The sequence below is a fragment of the Pipistrellus hanaki genome, assembly GCF_964339955.1.
Source record: "Pipistrellus hanaki genome assembly, chromosome: X".
Lineage (NCBI taxonomy): Eukaryota > Metazoa > Chordata > Mammalia > Chiroptera > Vespertilionidae > Pipistrellus > Pipistrellus hanaki.
Genome location: NC_140524.1, coordinates 30,671,164 through 30,687,267, shown reverse-complemented (window position 1 = coordinate 30,687,267; position 16,104 = coordinate 30,671,164). Strand labels below are relative to the sequence as shown.

At 36.3% G+C, this 16,104-nt stretch overlaps 1 protein-coding gene and 1 pseudogene across 6 annotated transcripts in view; one reads left to right on the top strand and one right to left on the bottom strand.

The window, feature by feature from the left end:
* The window catches only part of TENM1 (teneurin transmembrane protein 1), a 915,501-nt gene that overhangs the window by 656,254 nt on the left and 243,143 nt on the right, over positions 1–16,104 (bottom strand). The gene's annotated exons all lie outside the window — the stretch shown is intronic.
* LOC311614794 (large ribosomal subunit protein eL21-like) lies at positions 12,364–12,855 on the top strand (annotated as a pseudogene). Its single transcript has one exon. The product of its transcript is annotated as a large ribosomal subunit protein eL21-like (transcript).

Here is a 16,104-nt window from a genome sequence, read left to right as displayed (position 1 = left end):
AATGAATGCAATCTGGTTAGTCTGAACATGATCTAAAGTTAGTCTATTATCACTTCCACCTGTGATTTTGTAACCTCAAGAATATGTCAAGGCCCACTAATAAATGTCTTGCTCTACAAAGGCAATTTAAGAACAGAAAAGAAAAGTAACATGGATACTTCAAATTCTCTCTCCATTGAGTAAAGGTCCTCCCACTGACCTTGCTTTAAAGACAGGGCAAGCTGGCAAGATCTGAAAGGGACCATCAGCAGTGTGCAGATAAGCTTTTAGAGATGCTTTATTGTCTTTCAAAAGAATGAACAGATTTTCTGGTGGAATTCAGTAAATGCAGAGAATTATTTTTAGCAAGTATAAGCCTTCTGGGTTATTGGATAATTATTTTCTAGATAAAATACAGCCCTAAAAACTCCTTGCTATTTCATTAATTAAAGTAAATACTTGTTTACACTACTCTACTGCAAATCTTTAGAATGCAAGATAATAATGAATCCAATTTTGCAGTGCATTGTAAATCATATTAGCAACTTCTTGTGCTCTCCAGGTTTAATAGGTGATAGTTTATTATTCATGTTCAGCATAAACTAAGTCATTAAAATTACAAATTTACAAGTAAGCTGCAAAAATTATGCTTGTCTTCAAGATTATGATTTTAATAATTGAAAATACTATCTGACCTCAAGCAAGAAAAATGCTGGAAATTTGAAAGTTCATCTGAAATTCACAGTTAAGAAAGACAAGTCTCTGAACACTAGAGCTATCTTTTTATTTATAGGATAGAAAACTGGTAAATGAACAAATGAAATTTACATATTTTTGCGGTATTCATATTTCTGGAATTCCTTTCAAAGTCTATTTCCAAAATGAATATCTTATAAATATGAGAGGAGAATTATATTCTGGCATAAAGACAAGAGGTATGATTTAATAAAAAATAATGTTTGTTTTATACACTAAGTGATGAACTGTATAGAAAATTCTAAACCCTGTTTGGGTCTGCTTTTTCATATAAAATGAGATCTGACCATGTACATGTTATAATTGTTCCAACCAAGTTGTTTTTCGCTGGCTAGCAAGCCCAGCCATTTGAGAGTTATATTTTAAAATAAAACCTTTCTCAAGCTCATCTTGAGCTGTTGATTCTTATGAGCTTGGGGTCCCTGTTTTAGTTTTTGAGACTTCCATTGGCTTCTAATCACAGTCAAAGGAAGACTGACTCCTCTGGAATTCAAATTTACTGTAGTTGAATGAGCTCACTCCTCCCAACTCCCTACCAGTTGTTTCAATTCAGTGTCTTGATTAAATTCCAGAGGAGACTTCTGCTTAAAACAAGCCTGCCAAGGGCTTGCCCAGTATCCTAAGAGAGTGTACTGTAGACATCCCATAAGTACATGTGTGCTTTCATTTTTTTTGTCTATCTTCAATTCTTTTCAAATTCTGCTATAAATTTTAAAGGATCCTCGGACATTTAAATTGATGGGATGAGGGAGGGGGTCCAAGAACCAGAAATAATTTGGATTAGCTAAAACACCCTTCCTAACCTACCTTTCAAGCTAAAGAGAAGTAGGGACACCATAGTTCATTACCTTTTATCATTTTGTTTAGTCACACAATGCCCTTTCCATATGAGATTGGGCTTCCATTTTGGCTATGTCCAGTGAGATTCATTGAGAAAAAAATAATAGTTTTAGGAGTATATATTTTCTAAATCTGTTTTCTTATCTGTAAAACGAGGAAGCTGAGACTAAATAATCAAGTTCTTTTCCCTTCTTTAACTTTCTATGATTCAAATCACTTTGAATCTGCTCCATTATTTGAATTAATAATGTTCACACATCTAGAAAATTATTCTTAAGCAAACAAATGATAAGCCTGGGAATACAAAGAAGAGGTCTAAGAGTCTAAAGGAGGCTAGAAAGCTAGTAAGGGACATCCTATCTAATAAAGAGGGAATATGCAAATTTACCATCACACCATCACAAAAATGGTGGCACCCATAGCCACAAAATGGTGGCACCCAGTTCCCTCATCCCCACCAGAGTCCCCCAGTCCCAGGGGATGGCAGGCAAGCAGCACTGCCTCCTACACCCCCCACACTGGGGATCAATCCTGAAACCTGGGCATGTGCCCTGACCAGGAATCGAACTGTGACTTCCTGGTTCATAGGTCGACATTCAACCACTGAGCTCCGCCAGCCAGGTTCCCTAACTTTTTGTGTATATATATATATTTATCATTTCTTCTACCTCTGTCTGTCCAGAGAGATCACACACACACACACACTTCATGTCAAAAGATGAGACTCTACATACTTCCTATCATGAAGATTTTTTTGACCTCAGAATGACTAAATTTATCGCACCTGGGGACTATAGGTGTTGGATTTTCTTCCCTTTTTGACTATAAGCCCCAGGAAGGCAGGGGTCATATCTTTTTTATTAATGACAGCCTCATCTCAGCACCTAGTGCCTGGAACATAGTAGGTGCCTACTAAACATTTGTTTCATGAATGAATGAGGGCTTAAAGTACATAAAGGCTCCTACAGCACCTTGACCTTGCACTATCATTGCATGTATCTCTGTATATTGTAATTGCAATATACTGTCTGTCTCCTTTAGAGAACAAAGTGCTCAATAAATATTTGTTTGATCAAGGACTGTACTAGATGAATTTCTCTTAAAACTGAAAGGGCCAACCTTCTAGGGCCAACAAAAGAGCTTTGGGGTCATATACATAAAGGCCCTCAGTCAGACCTGTTCTCTAAGTCACTTTCTTTTTCTCTGAGTTATGGAGGGTCCTTTCCTGCTTATGCCAAAGCTCAAGTGCCTTGGTACTTCTGAATCTCCAGACCCGTGTTCCTGTTCATCACAAACTTACCTTCAATCTGACCTAAGCCAAGAGCCTGGTTTCCTGCCTGAGTCCAGAATATCAAAAGAATAATAGTGGCCAAGAGCTGGAGATTAGAAGAAATAGGAGATATGTTGATCAAAGGGTATAAACTTTCAGTTATAAGATTAATCAATTCTCGAGATCTAATGTCCAATGCGGTGAAGACTTTTAACAACCTTCTGCTGTGTACTTGAAATTTACAAAGAGAGTGAATCTCAAGTGTTCTCACCATACAAATAATAATAATAATAATAATAATAATAATAATAATAAACAACAACAACAACTATTTGGGATATTGAATGCATTAATTATAGCTTGATTGTACCCTTTAAATATATGCAGTTTTTATTTGTCAATTATAGCTCAATAAAGGTAAAAATATAGCCTCAACATTTATTGCTACATTAGTGCATTTAACTCACAAAGTCAAACCCTTTTCAAATGGGTTTTAGTTATAAAACATTTCATATAAATTTAGAAGAAAATCAAGCAAAATAAAAAAAAAACAGACCACTTCCATAACATTGCTCCCTCATCTCTTCTCCTTACCAGAATTCTGTGTAGCAACTGCCAGATAAAGACCCAGAAGATGAAATGGTCTTTACTAACTCAAGTGATTCTATTAACTAATTAAGGGGCCTTCTGGTTTCTACATCCCACTTCTCCATAAATTGACTTAACTCTTAAGTGTTCCAAGACATTTGTTAAATTGGACTGGGAAATTTTCACAGTTCTAATTGCTTAAGAATTGATTAAATTAAAAGTAGGCAGGAAATGAAACACTGTGAATGATAAAACATATTCCAATATTGATCAATGTACCAAGTAAGAAAATGTCCTGGATTTGCCAGCAGGACAGTGTGAGTAAAACTCACACTACAGCTGTAATGTTTAAAAATGACCAGGGTCTCTATGAAGCCAAAGCTTCTGTTTTTTTATGGGGCAGTAGAAACAGGGAGATGTTTTGAGAAAACTACCTATGATGCCATACCTGATCCTATGTTTCTATAAGTATTAGGGAAGAATGTTTGCCAAGTGTTAACATGAAAAGTGAAATATGATCAACAAAATGGCCTTCCTCATTTTTTAATATATTTTATTAATTTTCCACAGAGAGGAAGGGAGAGGGACAGAGAGCTAGAAACGTGGATGAGAGAGAAACATCGACCAGCTGCCTCTTGCACACCCCCTACTGGAGATGTGCCTGCAACCAATATACATGCCCTTGACCATAATCGAACCTGGGACCTTTCAGTCCCCAGACCGATGCTCTATCCACTGAGCCAAACCGGTTTCAGCAGCCTTCCTCATTTTTTAAAAAATGTAAAAATAAACTGACCAGTGTGGCTCAGGGGTTGAACTTCAACCTATGAACCAGGAGATCACAGTTTGACTCCAGGTCAGGACACATGCAAGCTCCATCCCCAGTGTGGGGTATGTAGGAGGCAGCCGATCAATGATGCTCTCTCATCATTGGTGTTTCTATTCTTTTCTCTCTTTCTCTTCATCTCTGACATCAATAAAAATATTTTTAAAATGTAAGAATACAGAGCTATGTTGCTTTGCATTTAGAATCCATGTATAAGGCCAAGTGTAAAATTAGAGAAAAGTTCCCAAATTTCCATTTCCTCATCAATCTCTCCCTCTATAAAATAATTCTCCTCTAATTAAACAGGGTAATAGTGAAATGCAAAGCTTTATGAATTCCTCTGAAGAAGCTTGATTTAGGGTTTTATTTTCAAAATGTAACATGTTAGCCACCTAAAGCCTCAAGAGTGAGAGTTTGGGTTGCTTTACAACCTTTGGAAGGCTGTTCTGATGACTGGGTTCCTTTTGCTTTTTACCAAAACTGAGAGGGTTGTTTCCACTTCAGTCACTAGTACCCAAATAGCAACTGGACCCAAACTCTGTGATCCAGTAACTTGTATGCTTTTATATATGCTGAGAAATGGAGATAGGCTGCCCATCCACCATCCACAGGCAAGCAGATCCTGTCGGAGGATGTCCTTGCCACAAAAACCAAGATAAAAAGCCACCAGTGACAACTTGAATGGTCTGTCTAAATATACATGCACAATGAAAGGTTCTCATTGCATCCCATAAGTGGGATGGGACCACCGTGGCATTATTAAAATAGTAGATACATTCTCAGCTCCTAACTCAATCTGCTTTCAACATGTCTAAACAGTGCTCTAAAGGTGGAGAAGCAGCATGTTAAGTCAACCAATGACACACTCCCTGTTAACTTTGTCCTATTATAAAGTTAAGAGAGAACTTACATAATGCTAAAGATAGACATTTTATATTACAAGTCTGTGTGCAGATCAATACAATAGATGGGAACAGTAATTTTCAAAGCTTACCAGTTATCAAAATCATGGGAGAGCTTGAATGCATTAATTATAGTATATATATATAGACTCAACTCCCAGAGTTTCTGATTCAGTCTCAGAGGGAACCTGTGGATTTGCATTTTGAACAAGTTAACATGGTGAGGCCAATGCAGCTGGTTCAAAAAAGACACTTTAAGAATTACTGTGCCAGAACATAGTTATAATGAGGCTGAAGTTTTCAGTTCAAATCTCAGCTCATTTCAGTAAGTTGTTTTTACACAGAGGAAAATTCTGATGTGACCACTTTAACTAGGCTTGACAATTCAATAAATATCTGCCTTTGGTTACAGAAAGGACAAGATGACAAAATAGGCATTTTTCTTTGCAATCTTATAGCTTGTTCTGTAAAATCAGGCAAACAAGTCTGAATTACTAGTAGTAACTGCAGTTTTACTTAAAAGGAGCATATAATTTTTAGTTTTAAAAACTTGTCTGAAATTTTTCAAACATAAAATTTGCTTTATTTTTTTAGTCAGAGTATTTTAAAGTAAACACCAGACGTCGTGATATTTCTCCCCCGTAAATATTTCCATACATAAAAAGAATATAAGCTTTTATACTGAACTTTTGCTTTCATATTCCTGAAAGATATTAGCCTAGGCCCAAATTAGCCAAAGTGTGACCTACATAATACTCACTCTTCAGGTTGCTAATTGGTGTTATAATAAACACATGGAAGTTCTATGGTCAAATAAGTTTGGAAACCCTGGGTTAAATACACAGGTTTCTTTATTGCAAAACTTTTGAAAGTCTCTAAAGAACTAATATACATTGAGATTCTCCAGGATGATACTATAAGTGTGCAATATTTCTCTATTGTATTAAATGATAAACTTTTTATTATTATTATTACTCTGTGTGTGTGTTTTGTTGTTTAAGGACAATATCTAGATAACATTTTGATAAATGTATCACTAAGAGAATCTAGGATTTGCTTTACTTTACAGGTTCAAGAAAACTTTCAAGGAAAAAATGATATAGTATTCCTGTGAGAGAAGCTAAGAACAGATCCCTGTACTCATGTAGAAGTGACTACTCACAAGTTTAACTTATTATTATTAAAGTAGATTTTCAAGTTAAATATATTTATAACTCATTTAAAGTAAAAACATCATAAAATTATAATAATTTAATTACATCATCATATCCACAGTCACTTTAGGTGGTAATAATTTAATTAAAGTATTCTCTATGATATACACCTTAATAATTTCATTATAGTCAACTGACAGTGATTAAGATATTCACAGAATCCTATAATAATTATATTTGTAAAATCACACTCTAATCAAGTAAAATTGTATTTAACATGAATTATATTTTGTTATCTCTAAAATCAATTCAAATGAAAGCCACAGGAAGGAAACATGAAAACAGTGATGTGGCATAAGACCAAAGATGAGTGTGCATGAGGTCAAAACAATTTACAGTTACTACTTGAAGTCATTTGGTGTGTAGCTGATTGATTAACATGTTATTTTAGCTTTATGTAAATACATACAGGATGGTTATGTTAACAAGGCATTCAAGCATCTGGTTTACAAAAGAAAATTATCAACCAGGTATTTTCAAAATTGGGTTTTATATAGATTGACTAACTACTTAACAGGCAATATTTTACCTTTTCTAGGAATGGTTTTTCATCAGGAAGACAGAGGCTCAAAATGTTTAATCTCTATAATTCTGTTCCAGTGATAGCTAAGAAAGAAGCTTTAGGAAAGTTCTTTATAAAGTTACTTAATCTTCCTATATCATCTTTTCCTCCAAAGAAGCTGGTAACGTTTTTATATGTTCTATGATGGAAAAGGAAAAAATGAAACTGATTGTCTCAAAACTCAAGATGTCTAGGCAAAAAGAAGTGGGTAATCATAGTAAATGAAGAGTAACTATGAAATGATTGCTTTAGGTTAGCATTTTAGACATTTTATCTAAATTTTATTGCTGTAAAAATTTTGTTTCAAGAGAGACTATGCATTTTAAAGTGAGCCTGATAAATATCTTAGTATTTAATTTTAATAGTAATCAGTGCTTAATACATTAGTGATCTGCAATAACCTTAAAATACATAATTCATATTACAGCAACCACTACAAATACTGAGTTTATTTCTGCCTCTTCTTAAAATGAAGAACTGATATTGGATTCTAATTAATTAGTAAAATGATGTTTTCATACCTTTCCAGCAAAAATTTCACTAGGTAATTTGTGTTTTCCTTTATTTAGGAGGCCAGAGTTTGCCACAATGATAAATAATGGTCCATGCTTGAGTGATACTGTTAATGGCAGTGTTAGATCTCGGTTCAGCAACCTTGGTTCTCGAGTTCAGCTAAGAAGGAATTCCAAGCCAAGAACTCTAACACAAGAAGTTTATTTAGAAAGTCACAGAAGTAGAGGAAGTGACCCAGCTGGGCTGCATGGACTCAGGAAACAACCTACAGAGGCAAAAGAAGGGTCCTTAGAGTTTAGGGGAAAGCAAGCAAAGATAATAGGTCTAAGAGAAGAGGGGGAAAGAAGCTGGTAGGGGTCGGGTGGGTGGGGCTGAAGGGGGAGGCTGGAAAGAGGGAGGGAGGGAGGGGGAGAGAGAGAGAGAGAGAGAGAGAGAGAGAGAGAGAGAGAGAGAGAGAGAGAGAGAGAGAGAGAGAGAGAGAGAAGAGAGGAGAGAGAGAGAGAGAGAGAGAGAGAGAGAGAGAGAGAGAGAGAGAGAGAGAGAGAAGAGAGAGAGAGGAGAGAGAGAGAGAGGAGAGAGAGAGGAGAGAGAGGGGAGAGAGAGAGAGAGAGAGAGAGAGAGAGAGAGAGAGAGAGAGAGGTTAGAAATTTGTGTCTGTTTTCTGAAGGCATAAATTTTAGGTAAGGTCTCAGGGAAGGATCTCAATAGAATATTCATCAGCTTTCTAGGTATGTCATTTAAGGGTAGTGATCTCTACTGATTGGTTCTTCTGCTCCTGATGTCACAATAGTCTCCCTTCTGGTTTTACTGCTCTTCTGGACCTGCACTTGAAACACAACTGAGGCCCAGATGTTATCTCTAGTTTGACCAAAACTCTGTGTCTGTGGTCAACAGACCTGAGGCTATGTTCCTAAGATTTTTAAATACTGACCAGAGCCTCATTGCCTGAGAGCTTAATGCTTAAGGGAGTGGTCATCTAAGAATGTCTAAACCGAATGACTAGTGACAGGCTAAGGGAGGAAAGGTCACCCTGAGGCTTGACACTAGCCTATAGTGGTCTAGTAATAATTAATGTCGTTTTTAAACATTCGTTTAAAATCTTGCTTGGCGTTGACTTGTATTGACATAACCTTCAAACACGTGGTATCTACAGAACGTGTGAAGTGCAATTAACAAGTTTTGCTTGAAAAAGTTTGTGTTTGGTTTGGTTTTTGTTGCAGAACTAGGGCTAAGAAGATGGCGGATGAAGAGCATATTCGGCACTGCATGCTTTACGAGTTCCAATTAGGAAGAAAAGCAAGTGAGGCTGCAAAAAACATCTGTAGTGCTCTTGGTCAAGATGCAGTTAGCGCCAGAAAATGCCAGCGTTGGTTTGAGAAATTTCGCGAGGGAAATTTTTCGTTAGATGACAAGAGTGGTCGAGGCCGTGTGTCCAATTTTGATCAAGAAGCTCTTCAAGCTCTTTTGGTGCAAAATCCTCAAATTACCCAACAAGAGCTTGCGACAACTTTAAATTGTTCACAAAAAACAATTTCCAATCAATTGCGTGCACTTGGCAAAGTTCAAAAGTTTGGAAAATGGGTTCCTCATGAGTTGACCAATAACAACCGTAATCAAAGAGTCACAATTTGCAGTTCGCTCCTCTCTCGTCAAAACCGTTTGCCGTTTTTAGAGCAAATTGTTACCGGAGATGAAAAATGGGTGCTGTATGTTAATTTGAAAAGGCGGCCTCAATGGTTGGACAAAAATGAGGCTCCGCAGCCCACGCCAAAACCTGACTTGCATGCGAAAAAAGTGATGTTGTGTGTTTGGTGGAATTTTAAAGGAATTCTTCATTATGAACTTTTACCATCTAACCAAACCATTACAAGTGCAGTGTATAGTGCCCAATTGGAAAGGTTAGCTCAAGCTTTAAGAGAAAAAGAACCCGAGCTGATTAATCGGAAGGGTGTAATTCTTCACCACGATAACGCACGACTGCATACTGCAAGAATCACTGCTGAAAAACTGCGCCAGTTGGAATGGGAAGTTCTCCCTCAACCTGCATATTCTCCTGATATTGCCCCTTCCGATTACCATTTGTTTCATTCTTTACAAAACTTTCTTCTTGGAAAAAAATGTAATAATGAAGAATGCCTCAAAAATGCATTGACCGAATTTTTTGCATCAAAATCACAAGAATTTTACAACAGAGGGATTAAAATGCTTCTTGAGCGTTGGGCACAAGTAGTAAAAAACAATGGCAACTATATTGTTGATTAAATTTTGTTGTATTGTTTAAATAAATTCGATTTTAAAAAGTATTAGAAAACGACATTAATTATTACTAGACCTAATAGTTGTTTTCTCTAGTTTTGCAGATTGCTAAGCCCCTGGGACTTTCTACCCTGGTGATATTCCCTACCTGGCCTATGGTTCCTGCTCTGCTCATGCCTGTCTAACTGCCTACTCTATCAATATTATGTGATGAACTCAGCAATCAGTTTAAGTCTGGTATTTATTTTAGGTTTATTAAATCACGAGTAAAGATTTCTGAGTCACACTGCTCTCCAACTTGAAAAGAAATCAATAAATCCTAGTTAATCGGCAGGCAACAGCCTAACCAGATTAAGTGTGTGAACTCTGGGCTACCACAGCAGCTCAGTAAGCTTAATCTACAAGTGGATGATACAATAAAAAACCTGACTATTATGTATGTTTTTGCATGATGCTAAACCTATCATTTGGTGAAAATAAAATAAATATCTATAAGAAAAGTTAATACATATCTCTAAGCTTCTTTCCTAGGGCTATAATTGCCTAGATATTAATCTCATGAAAACATCCTCCTTTAAATCTAATTGTTTATATATCAATAAACATTTGAAGCACAGAAATTTGCAATAATGTAATTTTAAATCTAATTCAATAGAAATAAAAAGCTATGGTTTCTAATAAAGATTATAATCTATTCCTCAATAATTTAACTAGGCATCTCTTCACTCTGGTTTTAACTTCTTCATCTGCAAAATGGGAATAATATAATCTCATCTCTGTGTTGAAAAGATAAATGAGAATAAATAAGGTATTATAATGTTACAGTTTTTTAAATATATTTTATTGATTTTTTACAGAGAGGAAGGGAGAGGAATAGAGAGTTAGAAACATCAATGAGAGAGAAACATGGATCAGCTGCCTCCTGCACACCCCTTACTGGGGATGTGCCCGCAACCAAGGTACATGCCCTTGACAGGAATCAAACCTGGGACCCTTGAGTCTGAAGGCTGACACTCTATCCACTGAGCCAAACCGATTAGGGTGTGTTACTGTTGTTAACAATAAAAGGCATTTCAGATTTGTACGTAGCCTGTCATATTTAAAGGCAGCAATCTTCTGCTTAAAAAAGACCCAAACAGCTGGTCAACTTAGAGGGAAAAATGATAGGTAATAGAATTTTTTAAAAGGTGGGGGAAGCTAAGATTTGCCACCTGAAATATGCCTTTAGGGATATAGATTTTAAGCTAGCTATTAAAAGACTCTGGGAAAATTTTGGACCTTTCCTACTGCCCACTTAAATGAATTCAGACAGAAACACCCAGTTTAAGAAGAGTACCTTAGCATATTCATTTTAGCAAATACAGTAAAGCCTTGATTTTGCAGACCTCAATTTAACGTACTTTGAATTTAACTGACAAAATTTCCAGTCCATAGGTCATATGTGAAAATTAATACCTTGGTTAAAATACTTTTAACCAGAATTTACTTATAATTCAATTAACATGTTATTTTTTGGTAATTCACTGTTATTTTAACAAATTTTAGCAAATAGGCCATATGCTGGGAAAAACACTAGTAATTTCACCTACATAAATATTATATATCCACAACTATAATCTACATATTTAAATCCAAAGTCACTGCTTATAAACAATGTTCAGTGAATGACTAGCATGTGATCACATGGCATCAAGTGAGGTAATCAGTTCTGTTTTCATGTGGTGTGACTTTCTGCAGCAGTTTTAACCTGTGCCACCTATGTTCTGACATGCCCCACCCCAGTCTTGTGCATTTGTTAATTGCAATGACTGGTGAATGCACACATTTACTAGACCTATTCAGTAAAACTTAAAATTATAGTAATACATATAGAAAACTTTTCTGTGACATTAAACTTTTCATACACACTTAATATTTTACACAAACATGTCTACAGGTAAAATAATTTGTCAATTTTTTTACATACACATTTGGAAAACCTGATTTATTATATAATGGGCTTTCAGATTTAACGGACATCGTCTTGCCCGAATTAGCCCATTATATCAAGGTTTTATTGTACAAATTAAATGTGACAGACAGGGAAGATCCTAACAAAGTCTGTTAGACTTCCCTCTGTGTCCTTTTTTTTCTTTCTGAGTAGCCCTTTAAGACTTTGATTAGCATATGTTTCTTCTTTCTTATCAACCTGTGAATTGCAAACTTTCCCTCTGAAATCCCAAACCCCTGTTCCCCTTTTCTCCTTTGTCCAGAAAGGCACATAAACCTAAACTGCCTAATGCATTTCTGGTCACATATATTATGGCACCCCTGAATGTATATCCATAATAAATCTTGGGCATTTTCTCTGAGTAATATGTCTCATGTTAATTTGATTTTTAGCCCAATTAAAAGAACTTAGGAAATGGGAAGAAAGTTACTTTTTTCAGCTCCAACAGAGGCATACTATTTCTTTGCTTTTATATGGACCAGTGGTTTCCAACCTGAAGCTTTCTATCTCTACAATAGAGTGGAAAACCTTGCTTGCTAACACACACTAAAAATAATTATATAACTATTATTTAACCTTTGTTAAGTTATTCATTGAGAAACACTGATTTAGCAATAAATAAAAACAAAAATTTAGATTTTTAGCTGGAACCACCATTTTCCAGTAATTTGACAAAATAACCAACATACAGGGAAAGAGGAGAGGCACACACCATATGTTCTCTAGGCCTTTTAGAAAACATGAAGTTGTTCCTTTGGCCACATACATATGAATCTACAAGAAAGATGATATTGTGGACATCAAGGGAATGGGCACTGTTCAAAAAGGAATGCCCTACAAATATTCCCATGGCAGAACTGGAAGAGTCTACAATGTCACCCAGCATGCAGTGGGCATTGTTGTGAACAAGCAAGTTAAGGGCAAGATTCTTGCCACGAGAATTAATGTAGGTATTGAGCATATTATGCAATCCAAGAGCTGAGGTAGCTTCCTGAAATATCTGAAGGAAAATGATCAGAAAAAGAAGGAAGCCAAAGAAAAAGGTACTTGGGTTCAACTCAAGAGTCAGCCTGCTCCACCCAGAGCAGCATACTTTGTGAGAACCAAGGGAAAGGAGCCTGAGCTGCTGGAACTCATTCCCTATGGATTCATGGCATGAAAAGTAGAAAAAAAAATAAAAGACCTCTGTATTGTTTTTTAAAAAATAAAAGAAAAAGAAAAATTTTAATGGATAGCTTGATTCAATACTTGACTTTTTACTGATTGGTTTTGACATCTCGTAGACCACTGATTCTTAACTGCGGACCTTGTTCTCTAGGGGTGGATTTCAAAATCTCCAGAGCAATGTTATATGGAGTGTAACTTGAAACAGCGTAGTTACTATCATAAAATATTTTATATTTATACAATGAGAAAGATAAAATATTTTCATAAAAGAATCTATAGAAAAAATACTCTCAATGGAGTTCAGGGACATATGTTTTTATGCTTTTTAAAAGGAGATGTGTGTCTGAATAGGTTAAAATAGTGCTTGGAATGTTTAGTCACAGCTCCCAAAATGCTCTAGGGGAAGGTTTCTGTTATGCCTGAATAAGTAATCTAATAGCAGGTCATGCAAATTGTCAGCATTAGTAACTGGTCCACAGTTAGTGCACAGAAAATTCACTAACATACAGTAAAGGGATGATGAGCCAAAGCAAAGCAAAGCAAAGCAACCACCACAACTATTAAAACCAAACAATAAAGAGTAAACTGTCAAAAAGCAAATCAAGATAGCCTTGGGTGTTTTGTATGAAAGATAATGTAGGATTGCCAGATTTAGCAAATAATTCAGATTTAGGACATGCTTAAACTAAAAAAATATATATTAATTTTCTATCTGAAGTTAACATTTAACTGGGCATCTTGTATTTTATCTGGCAACACTTGGTGAAACCTTGCCTCCAGCACATCAATAAGATAACACTTCCCAAAGAATTATGCAATATATCATAGAAGCATATATGCAATATATCAGAGCAAGCAATTCAACTTGATCATTTATTCAGAAAATGTTCTTGCTCCCAGTGCTGCCCAATAGCTCCTTAATGAGAAATGACTGTGCTAGCGCCCTGGCCAATGTGGCTCAGTTGGTTGGAGCATTATCCCCTACATCAGTGGTCAGCAAACTCATTAGTCAACAGAGCCAAACATCAACAGTCCAACGATTGATATTTCTTTTGAGAGCCAAATTTTTTAAAAATATATTTTACTGATTTCCACAGAGAGTAAAGGAGAGGGATAGAGAGCTAGAAACATCAATGAAAGAGAGACATCGATCAGCTGCCTCCTGCACACCCCCAACTGGGGATGTGCCCGCAACCAAGGTGCATGCCCTTGACTGGAACCGAACCAGGGACCCCTCAGTCCGCAGGCCGACTTTCTATCCACTGAGCCAAACCAGTTAGGGCGAGAGCCAAATTTTTTAAACTTAAACTTCTTCAAAATAGATTCGCCCAGGCCATGGTATTTTGTGGAAAAGCCACACTCAAGAGCCGCATGTGACTCTCAAGCCGCACTTGGCCAACCATGGCCCTACACCAAAAGGTGGCAGGTTCAATCCTGGCAGGGCACATACCCAGGTTGTGGGTTAAATCCCTGGGAGGCAACTGATCAATAGATGTTTCTTACATTGATGTCCCCCCTTGTTTTTTCTCCCCTCCAAAAAAGGCTGTACTGGCTGTCACTGCTCAGATTCAACCTCTGGTAGGAACAGCAAATAAAAACTACCCTTTATGGAGAAAACATTATTAACCTTTTAGGGGAAGCAAACCCCAAAAGTTTGATATATCAATTATTTTAACTCGGTTATTTTTAAGAAACAAAGGACTCAGAAAGAGCCTTTGACCTATCACTCCCCTTACCTGCATAAAGGAAATCAGATAGTAAAGCATAAAGGAAGCTATCTAACCTTCGCATAATATCAACTAAGTATTGCAGACAGGACAAAACCTACGGTCTGTTAGATTCCACATTATTTCTGAGTGAACCTGCAAGATTTTGATCACCAAATTTTGTCTTTTATTTTTTTAACCTCACCTGAGGATATTTTTTTCCACTGATTTCTAGAGATAGTAGAAGAGAGGAGGAAGAGATAGGGAGAAACTCAATGTCAGAGAAACACAGGGATCAGTTGCCTCCTGTGCATGAACCATGACCAGGCCAAGGATCAAACCAGAAACCCTTTGGTCCAAGGGCTGATGCTCTAACCACAGAGCAAACCTGCCAGGGCTAATGACCAAATTTTTGTTCTTATCTGTGAATTTCCTACTTTCCCTTTTAAGTACCAGACCCCTGCCTCTCACCCCTTAGTCAAAAATGGTGCATAAAACTCAACTGCTTAATATGTCCCTTGGTCTTATGTTCTTATGATTCCCATATGGTCATTCTCTTCTGTTAATATGTTTCATTTTAATTTTATTAGTCCAGCCAGAAAAACTTAGAAAGAAAATTATTTTTATCTCCCCCCACTTCTTTAAAGCTTGATATATATGCTTTGATACAGTATCTATACTTTCCGTATTTTGAGAGTTCAGCCTTTTATTGGGACATAGCCTAAATAGCCATTCATCTACTAACCCAAGTTATTGGAAATTAGGACTGAGGCAGCAAGGTAAATGAATTATAGGAAAGGGCAGTGAGTAGGCTAGGATTCAAGGGACCAGAGTTCTCTTTCCTTTTCTGCCATGAACTGATTATGTGACTACATATGTAAAAGTCATTGTACCTCTTTTAGTGTCATGATCCAAAAGAGTAAAATTAATAAGTTAAACTAGTGATTTACTCATCATTTGTTTACTGAGCACTTTTTATACCCTAGAACCAGAACTAAGGAGTTGAGATAGTCCTATCAAGGGGCTCATGTGCACTATGCTTCTATATTTGAATATTCTACCATTTGGATTTTGAAATGATTTCTCATGTCTTATTTGGAGAGAACAATCTCTAAAATTCACCATGTTACTTATCCAAACTTCCCCAAAGGTTTGAATAATTTAAAAATTAAAAGCACACTGTTTTCATTGGCAAATTTCATAACTCCTTTTTTAAAGTTAATATTAACTCATCTAAAAAGAACAAAATTACAAACCTTAAGAGATGATGAAACTGGAATATTTAAGTTTGTAACCTATTCTTTTTTTTTTTCTTTATTGATTAAGGTATTACATATGTCTCCTTATCCCTCATTGCTCCCCATCCGCACTCATGTCCTCACCCCCACCCTGTAACCTATTCTTAAAGTAGTTTTAGAGTGCAGATAACCTTTTGAATATTGTTTGAGTAAGAATTACTTCAGTTATAGGTCACATGTAAAGCAGCTTAAAGGACTTATTGACAAACACATTCCTACAGACTAATATGAGTGAAC